The sequence below is a fragment of the Suncus etruscus genome, chromosome 6 (assembly GCF_024139225.1).
Source record: "Suncus etruscus isolate mSunEtr1 chromosome 6, mSunEtr1.pri.cur, whole genome shotgun sequence".
NCBI lineage: Eukaryota > Metazoa > Chordata > Mammalia > Eulipotyphla > Soricidae > Suncus > Suncus etruscus.
The window spans coordinates 90,164,175-90,170,667 of record NC_064853.1 but is presented as its reverse complement, the minus strand read 5'-3'; the positions used below and the strand labels follow the sequence as shown (position 1 = coordinate 90,170,667).

Below are 6,493 nucleotides of genomic sequence, written 5' to 3'. Positions count from 1 at the left end.
GTTTTGTGATTGAGAGGCAGGCAGTAGCAGCAGGAATGAGTCTTCTTGAAGAAAGATAGCAAGGGTTTTGAGAACTGTGGGTCAGAGAGGGTTCAGAGCCCTGGACTCACCTAAATAATAAAAGAGGCCATTGTCTGTATTATGGGACCCTCTGGATATGTCCTGGGTTCTGGAGCCTGGTGTGGGGTATTCTTAGGACAGGGCAGCAAGAGAGAAGTGGCACACAATGTGGGGATTGTGGGTTAATGACTTCAGTTATTTTAAACCCAAGAGACACTCTGATGTCCTGTGGATTTCCTGACAACTTTCCTGACAGCTCTTTGAGGGCATGACGATTGATCTTGAGAACCTGACTTCAGATAAACATTTTTTTATCATAGGAACTTCAGTCCTATGTTGTTTTTGGCATAATCAGCATGATTCTCACTAGGAAGCATTTTTAAAATGGCATGTCATAGAGGACAAGATTGACCAAACAGAGCCTCTGACCTGTGCACAGTCATGTCTCCTTTATCCTGAGAATCTTGCTCATAATTCATATGGCTAGCATTAGCAATTTTGTATGGAGTTCAAGACTTTCTCGGAGACACACAGGAACATTCCTGGTCATAACATCTAGGAATTTTCTAAGAGTTTCAGCCCCAGGAACTCCAGACCCTTAAGTGTCTGCCTTTCATCCATTCTAGAGAACGTCTAGAAATTACCATAAAAATTGTTGGACCAACAAATGCAGTGTAGATACTGTCCTAACTAATATAAAAAACTAAGTGGACTTACCCTTTAAAAAGTGGAGACTGACCACTTGGACTTTGTGAGACATTAACATTTTTTCCAAATTCTCATGTTGTATTTGAGTCAGGAACACTCTCACTATATACCAGTGATGGAAACGGACCAGGACATTTTAAAATTTGTTGCTATGGAAATATTACCCGCCTTTGGCTAAAGGCGAAGTCAAGATTACCAAAGCTTCATTTATATTCAGGGAAGGGGGAGATGTGACCCCAACCCAGAAACTATGTGTAACTTTACCTGCAAGACCCTCCCACTTTTGGGAGGGGTCTTGGGAAGGTTAGATAATGTTTTGACTGGAAGAGCAAATGATGATTTTGCGTGGATGGAGAATGGAGAATGAAGCAGGAGGAGAGATGGCTGGAAGAAGTGAGACGTGGGGCAAGCTAACAAGACCATGCTTAAATAGGTTTAAGATTATAGGCCACGTGCTCACTTTGGCAGCACATATACTAAAATTGGAATGATACAGAGAAGATTAGCATAGGCCCTGCGCAAGGATGACACACAAATTCGTGAAGCATTCCATATTTAAAAAAAAGATTATAGGCCACACATGTTGGCCAGGGCAAATAAAACTGATATTTTCTGAAGCCTGTCTGTGAGTGAGTCTTATACCCGCAGCTCTCCTGAGCCTAGATAACAGCCGGTAGAAGAAGGTGGAGCCACGTGGTCCTGAGCTGAAGGAGAAAAGATTCCATCACCATCCACCTCCATCTAGCCCTTCCAAAGGGGCCTATTTATTATTTTTTTATAATTATCTTTATTTAAACACCATGATTAAAAATATGATTATAGTTGTATGATTACAGTCATGTAAAGAACACTCCCCTTCACCAGTGCAACATTCCCACCACCAATTTCCCAGATCTCCTTCCTCCCCATCCCCACCCCTGTACTCAAAACAGGCTTTCTACTTCCCTCATTCATTCACATTGTTATGATAGTTTTCAGTGTAGTCATCTCTCCAACTGCACTCATCACTTTATGTGATGAGCTTCATGTCATGAGCTGAACCTACCAGCCCTCATCTCTCTTGTCTCTGAGATACTGTTAAAATGTCTTTCATTTTTCTTAAAACCCATAGATGAGTGAAACCATTTGTTGAATAGGCTTTCCTTGCTCCATTTAGGATTTCTTCCCCCTTTATCAAAAATTAGGTGATTATATATCTGAGGAACCTTCTCTGAGTACTCAAGCCTATTTCACTGATGAGGGTCTGTCTTTATTCCAATACCATGCTGTTTTGATAACTATTGCTTTGTAATACAGCTTAAAATTGGGAAAAGTAATGCCTCCCATATTCCTTTTCCCAAGGAGTGCTTTAGCTATTCGAGGTTGTTTATTGTTCCAAATGAATTTCAGAAGTGTTTGATCCACTTCTTTGAAGAATGTCATGGGTATCTTTAGAGGAATTGCGTTAAATCTGTACAATTCTTTTGGAAGTATGCCATTTTAATAATGTTGATCCTGCCAATTCATGAGCAGGGTATGTGTTTCCATTTCCGTGTGTCCTCTCTTATTTCTTGGAGCAGTGTTTTATAGTTTTCTTTGTATAGATCCTTCACATCTTTAGTCAGGTTGACTCCAAGTTATTTGAGTTTGTGTAGCACTAATGTGAATGGGATTGTTCTCTTAATGTCCATTTCTTCCCTATCATTATTAGTGTATAAAAAGGACATTGATTTTTGTGTGTTAATGTTGTAGCCTGCCACTTTGCTTTATGAATCTATTATTTCTAGAAGCATTTTGGTAGAGTCTTTAGGGTTTTCTAAGTAGAGTATCATGTCATCTGCAAACAGTGAGAGCTTGACTTCTTTTTTTTCTATCTGGATTCCCTTGATATCTTTTTCTTGCCTAATCACTATAGCAAGTACTTCCAGTACTATGTTGAATAGGAGTGGTGAGAGAGGATAGCCTTGTTTTGTACCAGAATTTAGAGGGAAGGCTTTTAGTTGATCTCCATTGAGGATAATATTTGCCACTGGCTTCTGGTAGATGGCTTTAACTATATTGAGAAAGGTTCCTTTTGTTCCTATCTTGCTGAGAGTTTTCACCATCCAGTCCTGATGGATTCACCAATGAATTCTTTCAAACCTTTCAAGAGGAACTACTACCAATCCTGGCCAGGCTCTTTTATGAAATCGAAAAAACAGGAACACTTCAAAATAGCTTTTATGAAGCCAACATCACCTCAATACCAAAACCAGATAGAGATGCTGCCAAAAAAGAAAATTACAGATCAATATCCCTGATGAACACAGATGCAAAGATCCTCAATAAAATCCTGGCGAACAGGATCCAGTGCCTCATCAAGAAGATCATTCACTTTGATCAAGTAGGTTTCATCCCAGGAATGCAAGGCTGGTTTAACAGCCATAAAACTATCAACATAATACACAACAGAAACAACAAGAAAAATAAAAATCACATGGTCATATCAATAGATGCAGAAAAAGCATTTGATAAGTTTCAACACCCATTCTTGATGAAAACTCTTTATTATTTTTTACTACATTCCCCTCCCCTCTTATGGCTTTTTCGGCTATGGCATGGTGAATGAAGGAAAAAACAAAAAAAATATGCTTCTTCATTGCTTCACTAACAAGTCAACTAAGTGTCTCTTAACAATTGGAGACCTAGTGACCAGGGATTCAAATTCTGTGAACTCATCATGTAAGGTCACTCACTGGTCCTCAGACCTGGGCTTTCTCTTTCACATAGCTTTTTCATAATCCCTCTATATAGATACTACTCACCTTCTGTTCCTGTATCATATTCATACACAGTTAGTCTTCACAGTCAACACACTTCCCTTGAGAGAGACGGATGAAGCATGGGCCTGTGGTGTGGTAAAGTAGACCTAGATTTATCCCATGACTTCTCAGGTTGTGACTTTCATAATTCTCATGTTCCTCACATATTGACTCATTCCTTCATCTCCTCCTAAGGATATCATAACTCTGAGAAAGATGTAAATGAACTTATGAAATTTTTCCATAAGCTTTAGTGGATAAACCCTTCTGTTATGATCTCCTCTGTTGACTACAGAGATATCCTTCCTGGCCCCTCAGCCCTTTACTCAAATGATTTCCCAAAAGTTGAAGACAGAGAAGGAACTATCCTCTGGACCTATGTTATAAGCAATAACTCCTGTTGTTCTTTGCCATTTTAGTTGACTATTTTTGGTATTAGATCCACACCCTTGAAGCTCAGGTATAATTCCTGATTATGTGCTTAGAAATTGCTCCTTGATTCCATGACAACATGGGACACCAGGGATCAAACCATGTTTGTCCTGGGTCAGCAGTATGCAAGTATCACACCTACCACTGTTCTCTGTCCCAGCCTTTCTTTTTCTTTTTATTGGCCTACAAATGAGCCATTATTTACTCATCAGCTTCTGGGTTCTTGCCAACACTGTGTGTTTCTTATATAAAGAGCCACACCTTTACATTAAACTGCTCCATCTAGTTTTTCATTATTGGATGCCTCTTTCAAAGAAAATTGAATACCCAAATCTATCAGTTCAATTTATAGCTGTTTGAGATTCCAATTCCATGATACCAGTTGCAGAAGGTATGCTCAATAGCTAAGGTGAAAGGGTATGAAAGCAGATAGGGGGTTGCAGTGGCTGGGCTAGAGGATATGGGGAATTAAACACTAAATGGCATCCTATGGAGTTAGAGTGATTCTACAGATAGATAAAGTATTGTCAATATTCCATATCCTACCCAGGGAGCATACCAACAAATTTATTTAGCTTAAAAATGAAGAATAAGGGCCTGGAGAGATAGCACAGCGGCGTTTGCATTGCAAGCAGCCGATCCAGGACCAAAGGTGGTTGGTTCGAATCCCGGTGTTTCATATGGTCCCCCGTGCCTGCCAGGAGCTATTTCTGAGCAGACAGCCAGGAGTAACCCCTGAGCACCGCCGGGTGTGACCCAAAAACCAAAAAAAAAAAAAAATAAAGAATAAAATCCTAAAACATACATATACTCATAATATTGAAAAGTAATTTAAAATAGATGTACCCAACTTTTTCTCTTGCGAGATAGAATAGCAAGTCTCTATCTTCTCTCCTGGAAGGAGCTGTGCTTCATCAAATAGCAGGTCTGCTGAGACCTTCTCCCCAATGTCAGAGGGGTCATTTAGCAAGGTTGCACATGTCGCATATTTATGATCCAGAGCAACTTTTGTGGGTAGCACATCAGCAGCAGGCTCAGGATCCCTTTTGGCTTTGCTAATTCCATCTGGATAATTCAGTGTGAGAATCAATTTAGGAGGAACTGTTCTATATTCAAAGATAAATATGAGAGAGCATAGAAAATATCTCACGTTTCTGTCCCAAATGCATTTTTAAGGTCAGAACCAAGACCGACATCTGTTGGGAGAGTGAGAACATAGACCACCACCACATGTCTTCCTCACACTACTTTCCCAGGAGGGGTATGAGAGTTAAACTTGATTCCCTAAAACACCAGTTCCTGGGACAATCTGATATTGGCTTCCCCCTTCCTCCTGTCCATATACTGAGAAACATAATACGGCTCTCTCATCTTTATGTTTGAGATTCTCTGAATCTTGTGCCCGAAGTATGATCAATGTGTTATTCACTGGGTTAATTTTTGTCACTTCAAAATACTCTACTTCCATTTCATCATAACTTCTGTCACTAAGTTCCTCAATGAATCCTGTGTAACACTAATGATTGGCTTCCTCAATGCTGGGCAATTCCACACTAATATTAGAGGTGAGATACTGGTGTCTTCAAGGAAGGAGTCTTCTTCTGTTTACCTATAGTACTACTGGCAAAGATGAATAGAAGTTTAGTGCTCCTTCTCTTTACTCTGTTATCACTACTGCTTCATCACTTTGACTTAATCCCAGTTTTCTGCAGATGTGGACTGGGGTGCCATAAATGTGTAGGTTACACTTTAATATTAAGTTAAATCTTAACTTGAAGGACACAACCTAGTATTTTCTGATTAAGAGATAAGCCTGGAATTGTGGTGAGACAGACTCCTCTAATGTAAATTCATTTGCGAACGCATACATACATAAACCCAAAACAAAAACACACACTCAAACACACAGTCACACTGACAAATGCATACTTGTGGAGGTATTGGTGTTTTGACCTGCCTATGCTGCTTTGTTTTACTCTTGATGACCTCCTGGGCATAGGCAGGGCAGGTCTGCAACAACTCATACCCCAGTGAATTAGTCTTCTCACTATTTCCCCCTTATGGCTTTTTTTTCCCCAAGGCCAGGGGACTGAGGAAACAACAAAACACGCTGCTTCTCTGCTTCACCAACAAGTCAATTCATTGCCAATTTACAATAGGAGACCTAGTGACCAGAGTTCCAAGTATTATGACATCATCATGTAAGGTCCTTTAATGGTTCTCAGATCTGGGCTTTCTCTTCATCATAACTTCTTCATAATCCCTATATTTGAATATTAATCCCCATCTGTTCCTGTGTTCTATTCATAAACAGTTACCCCTTCACAGTCAACTTCCCTATAGAGAGAAGGATGTAGCCAGGGCCCATATAGTGTTGAAGTAGACCTAGATTTATCCCTGAAACTTCTCAGATTGTGACTTTTATAATCCTTATGTTCCTCACATACTGACTCATCTCTTGCAAAGGATGTCATAAGTCTGAGACAGATACAAATAAACTTAACTAATTGTTA

The 6,493-nt window shown here is 39.7% G+C and overlaps 1 non-coding gene across 1 annotated transcript; it reads left to right on the top strand.

Moving 5' to 3' along the window:
- Window positions 1-1,220: 1,220 nt before the first annotated feature.
- LOC126013020 (U6 spliceosomal RNA) lies at window positions 1,221-1,327 on the top strand. Its single transcript, XR_007497358.1, has one exon. It is a non-coding gene; the product is annotated as a U6 spliceosomal RNA (small nuclear RNA).
- The last annotated feature ends 5,166 nt before the right edge of the window (window positions 1,328-6,493 follow it).